Raw genomic sequence first — 14086 nt, 5'->3', positions numbered from 1 at the left:
AGAATGTCCTATAATTTTCTGTTAAGGAGTCTGCTTAGTGTCAAGTGCGAGGCCACACACAAGGGGAGAGGAGCTGCAGTGAACTCACTGGAATGCGTGTTTCCTAGGCTGCCTCCTTCCGGGGATACACAGGGCTAAGACGGGACAACACAGGACTTTGCCCCGCTTTCATTCATGCCCCTCATGCGTTCCTCACATTTTCTCTCTTCTGCCCCATGGCTGCCCTGATGCCTCCCACTGCGTCTTCCTCCAGCCCGTGCATCGATAGCGAAAGCCCGGTATCCTCTGCCACGGTCCACACAGCCCTGCCACGCTGTCTCCCCACTGACCCAGACCCACAGCCATGTCCTTGTGTCCCAACTCACTTTTGGCTGGATTCTTTTCCAGAAGGAATCTTGTTTTCTCCTGAAAATGGATTCCCAATGGCTCATCCCACTGCCTTCTAGGCATGCCGGAAATTCCAGGGTCTGTGGCAAGTGCACAGCCTAGAAGAGGCCTTTGGGGTCAATACGTTACGGTGGCTTCGCTCTTTGTACGTTGCCCCAGGTAAGCACTGCGTGGCAGCTAGTGAAGGGGAAGAAGGGATGGCAAACCCCAGAATCAGTCAGTGACTCTGAAACACGGGCTGAGCACAGGAAGCGCCAGGCCCTTGCTGCTCCACTTGCTGGGCACTTGCAGCTCTCGGGGGAATTCTGCCATGAAATTTGGGAGCAAAGGAAGGAAAACCTAACATTTATAGTTATATGCTGTGTTCAGCAGTTTAATCACTAAGGTACACCTGTAATGTATGTTTTTCCTTTTTTATACACAAGGAGCTCAAGTCCCCAGCCAGTGGTAAGGCTCTGAATGTGTGAATCCAGGCTGTGCCACCACCCAGCCCTGGAGGTTTCTTCTGCTGTCACACACTGTGCAGGCTTTAAACACCTAAACTGAGACCCCACAGTTCTAGGGCCATCTAACAAGGTTTGGATATTAAGCCACAAAAGTAAACATATTTTAGGGAAAAGACGAAGGTGTGTTTCAGAATCTGGTATCGTAAAACCCTGTGCTGCTGTCTTACCCACGACCTTGCTGACGTCTGTCTGGTGTCCTGAAGCCGGGCAGTCTGGTTCCAGGATCTGAGCCATTAAGTGTGAAGTTTGAGCAGAGTGGACCTTGGCAAATAGGAGACTATTGATTTATTTATCAGGACCTCCCCGTTGATGAAAGGGAAAGAAGGGATGGCAAACCCCAAAGAATTAAAGGGGGCCCCAGGGGCAGGTGAGGGAACACTTCCAGTGTTTTGGAGACCGTGCTTTTTGGCACATGCTGGACTCTGCTATTGGTCAGGCTGACCAGCAGGCACAGACCCCATCAGGGCAGCCGTGACAGGGCCATTTCCCTGAAACCTGTCTGTGTCAGCAGACTGGGAGAGAAATGCAAGGCAGGCCGACCTCAGGGACGGGAAAGAATGTGGCGCGGGAGCCGGACCGACCTGGCGTCAGGGGCTGGGTTTGTCCTTAGTTATGACCTGATCTTGGAAAAGTCGCTTCACCTTCCTGTACATGAGCTTCATTAGTGATTCACATGCATTTCACCGTGTGGATCCTGAGTCGTTTGGCACAGCTGTGATGGGAGCACAGCTGTGATGGGAGCCGCGGCAGCAGCCTGGCTGCAGGCACCATGAGGCCTCGGTACCCCAGCTGGAGCAGCGCCGTGTGTAATGGGGCAGCTCCATATCCGTGGACGTAGTAGCTCCGATTTCCCTTTTTGGTTTCATTTTGCTGTAAGGAAACCATGGAAAGAAAGTAATATTTTACTCAAAGGAAGTTCAAAAGTTAATATTTAAACAAATGGAGATAGTTTAAGCTAAGAAAATGTTCCATTTGGTTATGATTGTAGAACACAGCTTGACCGGTAGTATGTATGTTCAGAATTTAGTTTTCAGCAGTATTTTGAGAAAATGATTCTTTTCTCATTTGCGAATGTTGTGTACTGTCCATACAGATAGCCTTTTTGGCTTAACAGGCATTGTGGGTAATGAGGTCATTAAACACAATGTTTGCACGGCTCACACAGAAACCATCTGTGTCTGGACTGTGTGTGGGTGGGGGGCGGCCTCTCAGATGGCTGTGGAGAACGCCAGACCCTGGCACATAAGCTCCTCTCCTTGGCTGTGGGTGACATCGGGAATATGATGGGGTCCCACCCTGTTAGATTACTAATGAGTTGACCTTGAATTAATTGAGGAAATTGCCTGAGGGGGCCCAAGTTCATCAAGAGACTCCTTAAAAGGGACTGAACCTTCCTGACGTCTGAGATGCAGAAGCCGAGGGGGTGGGAAGGGGGCTGCAGAGTGGCTAAGGGGTGGGGGTGCCGTCTGGGGGCTGAGAGCCGCCAGCGAGGCAGTGGGGCTGTTCTGCAACCACAGGAAATGAGTTCTGGTGGCAGCCTGGGGTTTGAAAGCAGTGAAGCCTCCAGTGAGAATGAGGCGGGCCTGCCTTGAATGAGCCCTTGGGAGGTCAGGCTGGGACTTGCCAGACTCCTGGCCCTCAGACACCTGGAAGCAGTGGTCTGTCTTGTTTCAAGCTCTTACAATTGTTGCAGAAAAACAGACAGAATATGCGTGCTGCAGTTTCCGTTTCCTGGGGAGCAGATTCTGGAATGGGGATGAGTAGGAAGGGAGCTTACCGGGAAGCTGTGGCATCAACACCAGGAGGAGAGAAGCGAGCAGGGGTTGAAGACGGGGGAGCCAGGCTGTGCCATAGTGACCGACCTTCGCTCTATTTCAGTGGGAGCTCCGACACCAGGAGGTCCTTCGGACTTGCCCTCAGCTGCGTGGTCTGTCCTTGGCCAGTCACTGGACGCAGGCTGCTCCCGGAGAGGGACGTCACCTTGGGCAAGGTAACTTTCTTCAGCTGAGCACAACTCCTGGACAGCCCTGCCCACGAGAGCTTCCTGGTTCCGTACTCCCTCAGCTAGCACAGGGCCTGGCAGGGGAGGGCGAGGGTACCTACTTCAGGAAACACACCTGGTTACACCCCTAGTTTCTTAAGGATGGTACCGTAGTGCTGCAGTATTTGTTTATGGTTTAGTTACTGTGTTGTTAACTATGAAACAATGAGCACTTACTACCCACCTGGTTCTCTTTCAGGTGGTTTGTATACAGAACAGCAAAGCCTCCTGCTTTCCCGGGACGCATGCAACAGGGAAAAGAAACCACATGGCTGGACAGCACATGGCAACTGTTGGGGGCTCGGGGGCTGGGCTGTGGTTGCCAATAGGGTGGTGCAGGCGAGCCAGCCAGGCCTGAACAGGTGTCGGGGGTGGTTGCACAGGACGGGGAACACCAGGGCAAAAGTCAGGGAGGACTGAGCCAGCGTGTTCACAGCACTGGAGAGCCGAGTGCGGCAGAAACGGCAAGTGGGGTTGGGGGGCAAGGGCGAGAAGCAGCGGGAGGCTTGTTCCCAAGGCCTGTGGGCCTTGAGGGTTTGGTTTCATCCAAAGGATGAGTGGGTTTATGGCTGAATGATGACTGAATGCTCACTCTCTGTGCACCGTGTCGGCCTTTATCTGTGTATGTGTTGCTCAGTCCTCTCAAGGACTGTGTATAAGACAGTATCACTGGTGTCCCAGAGTCATTAACGAGCACACTTGGGCCTTAGGAAGCTGATGAACTCCCCCAGGGTCATCAGACGATGAGCTGTGACGTGTGTGCAGGCTGTCTGCCTCCTGGGTGGTGTCCACAGCATCAGGTCCCCACTGAATGGCTTCTGATAGATTTTGTAACCTGCAAACTTTATGAAAAGGCCTAGACAGACAACCCAGAGCCCCACCACACCCACCGGTAACTAGGGGGAAGCTTCATGCCCCCCCATCACTGGAACGTGCTGTCACTCAGCTGAGGACATCTCTGTAAGTCATCATTTCCCACATCATCTCCATCCTGGGAGCAAGACTGCTTCCCCAGGGGGCCGGGTGTGGAGGAAGGGAGACGGGCCGAGGAGAAGCCGGCAGTCAGGCCCCAAGGCAGCGGGCCGACCCAGGATGCTGGGGCGCAGATGGGCACCCACATGGCCGGTCTTCCTTCTCTGACCTCAACCACATGGGCGAGCCTGCTCAGGGCAGCTAGAGCAGAGATCCTCACCGTGTCCACCATGCTGGCAAGGCCCGAGGGACATGCTGGTGGCTGCTGAAAGGGAGAAGCAGGCCACTGCCCCAGCCCGTTCTCGAGAGGCTGGAGGAGGGGCTTGGTCCTCGAGGAGGAGCCAGGGTGACACCCCATCACTGGCATGGCCCCACTGCAGAGACATGCTCAGATCCAGGGGTCCACGGCTCCTGTGGCTGACCGTCCTGCGGATGCCCTGACCTTCCCACAACCTGAGAAGGCTCACAAAGCTCCTTTTGTGGGAGGAATGGCCTAGAACTGGGAGTCACACATATGGGGGATTGCTTGGTTTTCACTTTTCCTTTTGATTTTGTTGTTAAAGAGGAGTAGAGACAGGAGATGTGTGAGAGAAGGTCACACCCCCCAGGAGCCCCTCATCCACACTCACCACTCTGCTCCCTTCATGCTGCTGAGGCCCCCCCCAGTCACTCTCTGCAGGGAGGGCAAACGCCCCTGTCACAGGTGTCCTCTCGCTGCAGCTGAGTGGCTGCTGATGGCTGGTGAGGCTGAGATGGTCCCGTGGGAGCGAAGCACGGGGCCCAGCTTAGAGGCCTTCCCATGTCCTGTATTTTAGTTCTGTCGTTTAGATTCTGTGTGTTCACTTCTGAAGCTCCCAGTAAACTAGTCTCAAAACACAAAGGGTCAAAGTTGTCTGCCTCCCCACTTTCCACCATTTGGAAGCCAAGAATGTGCAACATGCTTCACTGCCACAACCCGTGCCTTCACCTGGGAAAGTCGCCAGCAGCTCCTACTCCGTCTGTAACAAGGAAACAACCCTCTCGTCCGTGGACCCGCAGATCTGTGTGTATGATCACGCACACCTGCAAAGAGGCGCTCTTCGCAAGATCGTGTTTCCTGAGAAAGCGGGGACTTGGATTTTCATACAAACACTTTGTGATTTTTACCCACGTTTTGGAAAATATTCAGTGGCTATTTCCAGGATCCTGAAACCCAGCGGACCCACATGCCCTCCTGCCCCACGACCTCCCTGGTCTGAGAGCTGCCCCCTGAATGTCTGGTGGGACGCCTCCCATCAACCATCGAATACGCAGAGATGGCCCTGACGCTCAGGTGTATCGGGAGTTTGAAAACTGGCTTACCTTGTCTTTGACACATGAATCCCTTAAAATACTTTAAAACAAAGACATACAATTTAACTTCTAATGGAAGGCAGTGTGATTCTCTAGGCTCTGAGACTGTTAGAAGATACGGGCTTCCAGGAGCTGTCACCCAGCCACAGCACCGTAGAGCTTATCGGTCAAAACTTGTTGATGGGCATGTTTTTCACTCACATGGCGTCAGCTCTCAGGAAGCGGAGACGATTGCAGGGGACACAGAATCTCTAGATGGCTCACCACTAACCAGGAAAAATTATCTGGATAGACAGGTAAAAAGCACCTTGGGAGGAGTTTATTATATTTGTTTGCCCATTAACTAAAGTGTTAATTTATCTATTCAATAATCACCCTTGATTGAATGCCTATTGGGATCCATGAATTAAGGATACAGAAATGAAAAACTCAGACGTTCTCTGGCAGTAGAGGTATACAGAAAAATAAAAGAATTTCTTATGTAGTAGCATGAGGGCTTCCCTGAAGTACACTCAGTGAGACAGGGACAGTACAGGCTGGAATCCTGTCCCAGGCACTTTTTCAGATATGAGTATGAGTATCCAGGAGCCCAGGAGTGGTTGTCCTGGGGTGGCTGCGGAGGTTGTCTGCACAATGTAGGGGGCAGTGTGCCTGGAGCCAGCAGGCGGCTGGGGTTCGAAACAGCGGAAATTCACAAGGGTGGGAATGGACGGGAAGCAGCAGGAACAGTGGTGGGTTGGGATTGGGGCTGGGCCAGTCACTAGGTCTCAGCCCTGCCTGGAAGTCTGCACTTTACCCTGAAGACACGAGGGACCACCAGGGATGGACAGGGAAGTCCCGTGGACATTTCTGCTTTGGGACGGGGCTGCACACAGGGGTCATGAGAGCAGGTTAGACACTCTAGACTAGCATGGTTTCTTCATGAAATAGAATCCAGTGGATGGAAAATAAAATTTTAAAAGAAGCCAGGACTGGGACTGTCTCATTCACTATCTTCAGGCATAGAAGAGGGCCTTACATCCAGGAGAGGTTGGATATAAAGTCTGAGTGAAGTGACAAGAGAATGAATCTCTTACTAACCTGAAGCAACTAGAGGGGAAGCGGTGCTGGTGGGGACCCGCCGCCCACACACCTGTCCCCAGCCTTGGCCTCGGCCCCAGGGCCCTCCTTCCGGCTGCTCAGACTGGCACCGGGAGCCAGCAACAGTGAGAGTCAATGTTAACTACATTCCATTCAAAACTTTATTTTGATTAGAAATAATTAAAATACCGTTTTTATTTTCTGCTAAATGGTTATGTACATGACACATATCTCACCTGCATTAGAGAGACAGAGCATCAGTGTCTTTTATTCTGTGACTTTAGGAAGGTTTCACACATGAATTCAACCCCTTGTCTGCGGAGGGGATGGAGAAGCGCACGCCCATCCTGGAGCTTCCCCACTGGGCACTGTTGGCGGCCACGCCAGGAGCCCCATCTGTGGTCTAGGTCAGTGGCCTTCGGGAGGTCTGCAGCCCCATCCAGGTTTTTCTTTCTTGTGTACTTTTAGGGAGCAAGCCAACAGGAGGAAATGCTAAGCAGAGAACATTAAATTATAGGCTGTTGTTTTCTTTTGAATTAAAATCTTAGTGATACATTACCATTTTATCAAACGCCTCACGATGCTCTCATTTCTAAGTGTGATAGCACTTTCTGATTTAAAAATCAAACAAACCTAGCATTTATCCAGTGATTAAACAGCTCTGCTGCTTAACCCTCGGTGCTGTCCCTGTGGACAGATCGTGGACCTGGCATTAGGGGAAGGTCCACGTTATCTTCCACCTGGCTCGACAAGACGTTGGCAAAGTGAAGGAACCCCCAAGCTAATTAATGCTTGTTAAAACAGACTTTTTAGTGGTAAGATACAAGTATCTAGAGTGTGGTGCCCACGCTAATGGCGGGTGGAAGAATTTAAATAAGTGCCATAACCTGATGTGTACAATTATCTGGAGCTCAGTTTTGGTGGATGACTTACATGTGGTGTCATAATGTGGCAAGGAAAAGTGGAAATGAATTACAGAGGCCAGGAGACCTGGGTGCTGTACTGGCTCACGGCAAACGAGCTGTGCACCCGCTGGAGGATCCCAAAGCAAAACAAAGCAAAGCAGGGCCATTGTCACCTGCACTGGAGGAACCACAGATGCGTCCAGGACTCAGTGTCGTTTTCACTGCTTACCCTCTTTGCGATGTTGTGCAAAGTCCAGCCTCCCAGGGCCTCAGTTTTTTCACCTGTGAGGAAAGGAGGAGAGACTGTGGGTCACAAGTATTACGAAAAAGACGAAGCCCCGCATGGGGTCACTTCCACTGGGGGTCGGGACCGGACACCTCACCTCCCTGCAGACGGGCCCCGCAGGCGTGACCTTCCCCCCCAGCACTGGGAAGTTTGCCGGTGGACCCCGTGCGCTCCTCTTGGGAGGGCGGCCCTGCCTGAAACGGTGGGCCCCGTGCTAGTAATCCCCTTTCCTCCACCCACTTTCTGCCTTTATTCCTTCCTTTTCTACAGCTCAAGGAGCGCCTGTCCATTTGCTGGATGGAATGTGTCTCATTTGTCAATCGCTCAATAAAGCCAACTTGATAATTTAAATTCCTGTTTTATTTTTGCTGTTTAACAGGAGATTGTAGAATTCCCTGAGATATGTTATGCAAAACAGCTCTGGAAAACACTGATTACATTTTTTTTTTGTATGAACACAAGCGGGGCGCATCGGGAAGAGCTGCCTGGGATCCTGGGAAGGGGGCGGCCTGGAGCCGAGGACCCCCGGGGGGCGACCGCCAGGACGGAGCGGGGCAGGGAGCTGGGGGGAGGCGCGCCCCGGCCCTTCCGCCCGCAGCGCCCGGGCCCCCAGCGGAGCAGGGACGGCCTGCCGGGACCTGGTTTCTCTCCATCTAACGAATGCGGAGCCGGGGTGGCTGACCCTGGGGCTTCTGTCCACGCGGACAGCGATCTGGATCGAAGCGTGAGCTGAGCGGCTCTTTGGGGGCTTTGGAGACTTGGACGGACCGCGGGAGGAGCGACTCGGCCTCGGGGCGCGGAGCGCAGGAGCGGCCGGGGGGCGTCACAGCGGAAACGGAACGCGCTTGACACTTAAAGAGAGAAAGAGGCCCCCGGACGGTTAGGATTAAGCGCGTGAAAGAGAAGCTCACTGTCTTCGAAGCTGCCAAGCGGCTTTGCCACCCGACTGCTCCGACCACAGAACAGGAACGTGGCCCTGACGGGTGACGGGGCGCTGCCGCCTGGGCCGTGACCGCGTGGACGTGCCGGCCCACCGTCCCCTTCGCCCTGGGCAGGGCTGCCTGTCACTCAGAGCTCAGGTAAAAACAACGTGAAAACTGCCTGCCTCCCCAGTGCGCCCCGCATGACCGGCATTACCTCAGCTGTTGATTAGCTCACCACCTCTTGGGGGAAACCTCCCGGGTCCCTCCCTCTGGAGGCGTCGCCTCCTGCCCGCGGTCCTTTGGGCTCCTCTGCATGTAGGGGCCCATCTTGGGACAATGATAAAATTGCACCATTAATGTATCATGATAAGAAAGTGGAACTTCTCCACATCGGGCATACTGAAAAAATCATGGAATATCCATGTGAAGAGATACCTCACAGCCATTCAGTATTTTATTCACGAGCATATTTCTTTTAAGAGGCAAAATCTTGTTTTATAATGTTACCAGAAAAGGTACAAAGCTGTACATATAAATATGTTAGACCATTTTTAACGTGCTTGCAAATTCCTGAAGAGAAGGGTACACATTAAAATATTAATTCTTTAGAAGTGGGTAAATATGGGTAAACATTAATTTTTTTCTTCACAATTTTCTATGTTTCCATGTTTTCTAGAATGAATATGTTTACTTTTATAGTCGGAAAAACTGTTAAAATGGAAAAACCAAATACAAAAAAATTAAACTTTGCAATCGTGAATGTAATCGATACTCGTGTTATTCTGGACATCTGGGGCGTTGCCGCATCTCTGGGACATGACACGTCAATGTAACATGACAGCCTGGATGGGGCCCCAGGAGTCTGAGCCGAGTGGGGCTGACCTCGGATGGTGGGAGTGCGTGGACGCTCAGGGTGCCAAGGGCTCTGCACCGACCTAAGGCGTTAACGGCAGGGGAAAGCAGGTGTGCGGAGGAATGTGGACACCCCACCAGCTCTGCAGTGTTTCTGTAAATCTAATTACTCTTAAAAACATACGGTATAAGGTCAGTGTATCCTAGGTGCTACGAAGCAAAACAAAGCAGGTACGGAGTAAGAAGAATTGGGGAGAGAAGACATTTCGGGAAGGGATGGTAAGAGAGGCCCTGGGAGCAGGTGGTATTTGAAAAGAAGCTGCAGTGAAAAGGGACCCAGCATGTCAGTTAATGTGGGAAAAGCTGCCAGTTGGTGGCAGAGTGGGTCCGAAGAAACTGAGCTCATGTGCTTAAAGGACAGAAAATGGGCAAGCGTGCAGAGAGCAGTGAGCCAGGGGGATGTCACCCGAGGAGGCCAGGGAGGAAGCTGAGGCTAGAGTTGGTGACAGTGTGGGGGCCGCCTGGGGGCCTTTGGATCTTACGTGGTGGGGGACTGAGCAGCGTCACACGACCTGCCTTACAGATGCCTGTTTCCCGGCTGTCGTACGGGCGATGCAGAGCAGGGGGCCAAGGGGAGACCTTGTCACAGTGGGGCAGGGGAGTGGCGGCGGTTACCCGTGGGGCACCGGGGAGAAGTCGTCAGGATCTAATGACCAGCGATGGAAAGTTGATGCATTAGACAGAGCGACCTCGGTCTGCCTCCAAAGTACAGCACAGGGCAAGGAAAGAACCCCTCCTTTTTGTTCCTCGTCTTCATTTGCACTCTGGTGGTTTCCATGTTTGCATCTAGGACATGAGGAGGCCTCTCGGTTTGGTTCTATGGGACGGAGGTCACTGATGTCTGGCCCCACATGTTTCTCCCCACCTGGTGCAGCTCCAGTTTCCCAGCGTCAGCTGGTGTTGCCCGCCTGGCAGATGCTTCCTGCGGCTCCTCCATCCTGGTGAGGGAGAGCTGCATTGTCCATTTGCACATCCATGCGACAAGTATGTGACCTGCAGTTACTCAGCAGCACATTGCTTCAGATTCAGATGACAAGGAAAATGCTTCATAAAGCATCATCTAGTGGATGAGAAGGACATGTAAATGCATCCATGCAATTCTAGAAAATAAAGCGAAGTAAGGGAAGACCTAGGGGATGTTATTTTTGGTAGGGCTGACGTAAGAGCACGAACATATGTGATGATGTGTGTGGGAAGAACATTCTGGACAGAGAGAAGAGCAAGTGAGAAGCCCTTTGACAGGGTTAACCTGCCGCGTCTGAGCAACAGCAGGAACATGAGTGGGTGCTCTTTGCTGAGCTGGGGCAGAGATGAGGGCGGGACTGGGTTTGCTCCATGTGTATGGCTTTGAAGGGGGTGGAATGGTGAGGAAGCCCCATAAACTGACTTAATTTTCCAAGTATCATACTGGCTGCACGGTAGGGAAGAGACAGTAGGAACTGAGGGTGGACCCTGGGAGCGTTCCAGGAGGTTCTCAACAGGTGACGATGTGGGGCCAGGGGGGTAATAGAGGGTGTGCTGGAAAGTGAATCAATTCAGAGACCATTTGAGAACAGTCAGCGGAATGTGCTGACAGACTAGAAAATAGGATGTGAAAGAAAGCAGAAGTCCAGAGTAGTTCCTGGGCTTCTGATGGAACAATTAGGTGAATATTGATATTTATTGAGATGAGGAAGGCTGGGGAAGAATCATGTTGAGAGAGGAGGCTGGAAACAAAGAGTTTGTTTGTAGATATTAAAGTTTGCAATGTAGTTCAGATGCTCAGAGATGTTTAGGCAGAAAGAAGTATGAATCTGGTGCTCAGGGAGAGATGGAAGCCGGACTGAAAATACGGTGTTTAAAGCCACGAACCAGAGAGAGCTCAATCAGGGAGTGAGTGGAGGTGAAATTTCTGGGTGACATAGACAGATGACAAAATGGACTGAGAAACCTTCAATCCTCAAAGTAAAACAAGTTTTGCTGTGACCCCAAGTACCCTTTAAAAAAAAGGGGTGGACACAGCTCCCTGGGGAGAGGCCAGAGGCCACCAGAGCTTCATCCGCGGGGACCTGAAACTGTCTTTTGCTTCTCTTCCGGGCACCTGGCGGCCCAGGGTCAGCTCACCAGTCTGCAGTGGCTTGTGTGTGTGTGTCTGTGTTCACACGAGTGTGTGAGCTCTTTGAATCTGCATGACTGAAACATACTGCAGAAGTTAAGAAATTATTAAAGAATGAATTAATCATGAATAGAAATAAAGAAAAAACAGCTGCATCTTAGTATTTTGAATAAATACGTAAGAAGTAAATACAAGGGGAAGAGTGATGAGAAAAGACTCTAGAGAGTGGATTTGGGCTAATTTCCACATTATTCGGGGAAGTGTGGCTTTCTGACCTTTGAATAATTCCGTGTTTCTTAGAGACCCTTCAGGTAGCGTCATCTTTACGAACAGCATCTGTAAACTTCCCAGAACGTCAGGGTTCTGTGTGAGCAGGACTGGACCCCGAATGGTTGAGCTCGTCATTTCAGAGCCCCAGCTTATGTTATTTATGACCTGCTCCGATGAACACAATTCCCCACCTGGAGTCTGATGTGAGTGTTGGTCAGCGGTCACTATTCAGTCGCGTGGCCCCTCGGCTCCTCTGCTCCTGTGGGACTAACGAGGACTCCCTCATCCAGGATCTACTGGGCTCTCGCTGCCTGGCCGACGGTGCCAGGGGCCAGCAGCCTGTGTCTCCCCACCTCTTCTATTCATTTCCTCTCTCTGAACATTAATGTCACCCTTTTCCTTAATGTCAATTGAAATTTCAAAATTTTCTTAAATCAAAAAATGATTTTTATAGAATAAACATATTTGCAGAATAAATTTTCTTGGGTGGCACAAGGGCCTTTGTTGGCTCATATAATGACAATAGGAATGCAAGGATGAATCTGCTTTCTTGTTAAAAATGTTCTGCACTAAAATTATATATTTACTTAAGTATTTATTGAGGATCAAGTGTATGCTGAGTGCTGAACGTACTGGGGACATGTTGACAAGTGCAACAGATTAAAACTGAAATGGAGTTTATGTTCTATGAGGTTCAGGCAGTAATATACACAAACACAGTGTGCGATACACCCTAGGGTGATAGGGACTCCAGAAAAAATGCAGGAGGCCCAGGAGCTGGGAGGGCAGGGGGCGGGGCTGCGGTTCTAAGGAGGAGACCAGCGTTCCTTTCACTGAGAAGGTAGCATTGAGCGGAGACTTGAAAGAGGTCAAGGAGGGGTCTGTGAGGTCATCAAGGCAGGTTTTCCCGGGTGCAGCAGCAGCCCGGTGGAGAGCCCCAAGGGTGAGCCTGGTGAGATGAGGAGGAACAGGATGTCCCATAAACCTGGAGCTGCGGGGCAGGCACCAGCTGGAGGGGAGGGAGGGACGTGTCAGGAGCAAGGGAGCTCATGTGACAGGAAGAGAGGGGGACATGGGGGGGGATGGGGGTGCAGCAAAGAGGGAGAGAGGGAGGGGCAGAGGGGAAGAGAGAGACAGAGGGGGGAGGGACAGGGGTGGAGAGAGGGAAGGACAAGGGGGAGGGACGGAGGGAGGGATGGGGGAGGGACAGGTGGAGAGAGGGGGATTTGGTTACTTAAGGAAGATTACTTTCCTGTTCCTACTGCTTAGAGTCATCATCAGTGCTAATAATGGCTCAAAGCTGTGTGTGGAAGAACATGGCACAATGGGATCGAATCTCCCAAAAAGGCCCTTGAGTTCTTCTGCCAAAGTCTGAGCAGTGGTTAGTCAAGCACAGAGGTGGGCGCAGAGCGCCCTGGAATCGGACTAACTCGGCTCCTCCATTTCTCGGCTGACTGCTCTCCGGCAGGTTCCCTGCCCTGCTGTGTCTCATTTCCTCTCATTTAAAAAGTAGCACTGGTCTTCCCACCATCGTGAGGCTCTGGGAATTAAATGAGATGATTCGCGCAGGGCGGCTGAGGGCAGGTGCACGTGTCTGGCACACAGTGAGCTCCCCGCAGGTGCCCCCTGGTGGTGTTGTTGGGAAGAGCGTGTCATTCACGCATTTGGTAGAAGGTTTTAGCTCCAATGTCAGGCAAGTGTCTCCTGCAGACAGAGGAGATGAGATTTGATACTTCCCTTCAAATCATTTTAAAGAGTTTTGTCCTTGGAAGTCTTATCAGTGTGAGATGAAGGGATGTTTTACTGCCAGTTCTCAAAGTCTACAGATGTATTTTGGCTATAAATGGTTGAAGTATATCATAATAAGCGAAGGCATTGGTATTTGTCCCCAGGGCTTCTACATTTAGTGTATCAAACCTTTGTATTGATTGTTTCCCAAATGCTGAACACAGCTGCAAAAGACTACTCTGGGAAGTGTGGGGCAAAGGACCGTTTTCACAATTTGCCCAAATAGCTTACTTTGCTGTGACTACTGATGGCCCTGTAGTGGAGGAACTTCGGGAGTGTCTCCAGATCTGCCCAAGAAGGCCAAGGGTCTCACCTCCGATGTGCCTGCCCTCACGTCACTGATGGGAGGCTGCGGCAGGGCTGAGGGCTCCTGTGGGTCAGCGCAGGCTTCCAGTTGTCATGGTGATGCTCAGAGTGGAGAATGGAGGGGAGACACGGTAAAATGGACTGCGAGTGAGTGTTTGAAGGGGTTTGGTTCTCTTTTCCTTGCTTTTTCTCTTTCCTTTTGGAAATGAGGGCCATTCTGCTGACGCATGCCTGACTCAGTCAGAGCATCACTAACTTCAACTCAACTCATTCACTCCAGGAC

Source organism: Manis javanica, chromosome 7, assembly GCF_040802235.1.
Source record: "Manis javanica isolate MJ-LG chromosome 7, MJ_LKY, whole genome shotgun sequence".
Taxonomy (NCBI): domain Eukaryota; kingdom Metazoa; phylum Chordata; class Mammalia; order Pholidota; family Manidae; genus Manis; species Manis javanica.
Note: the sequence above shows the minus strand (reverse complement) of the source record.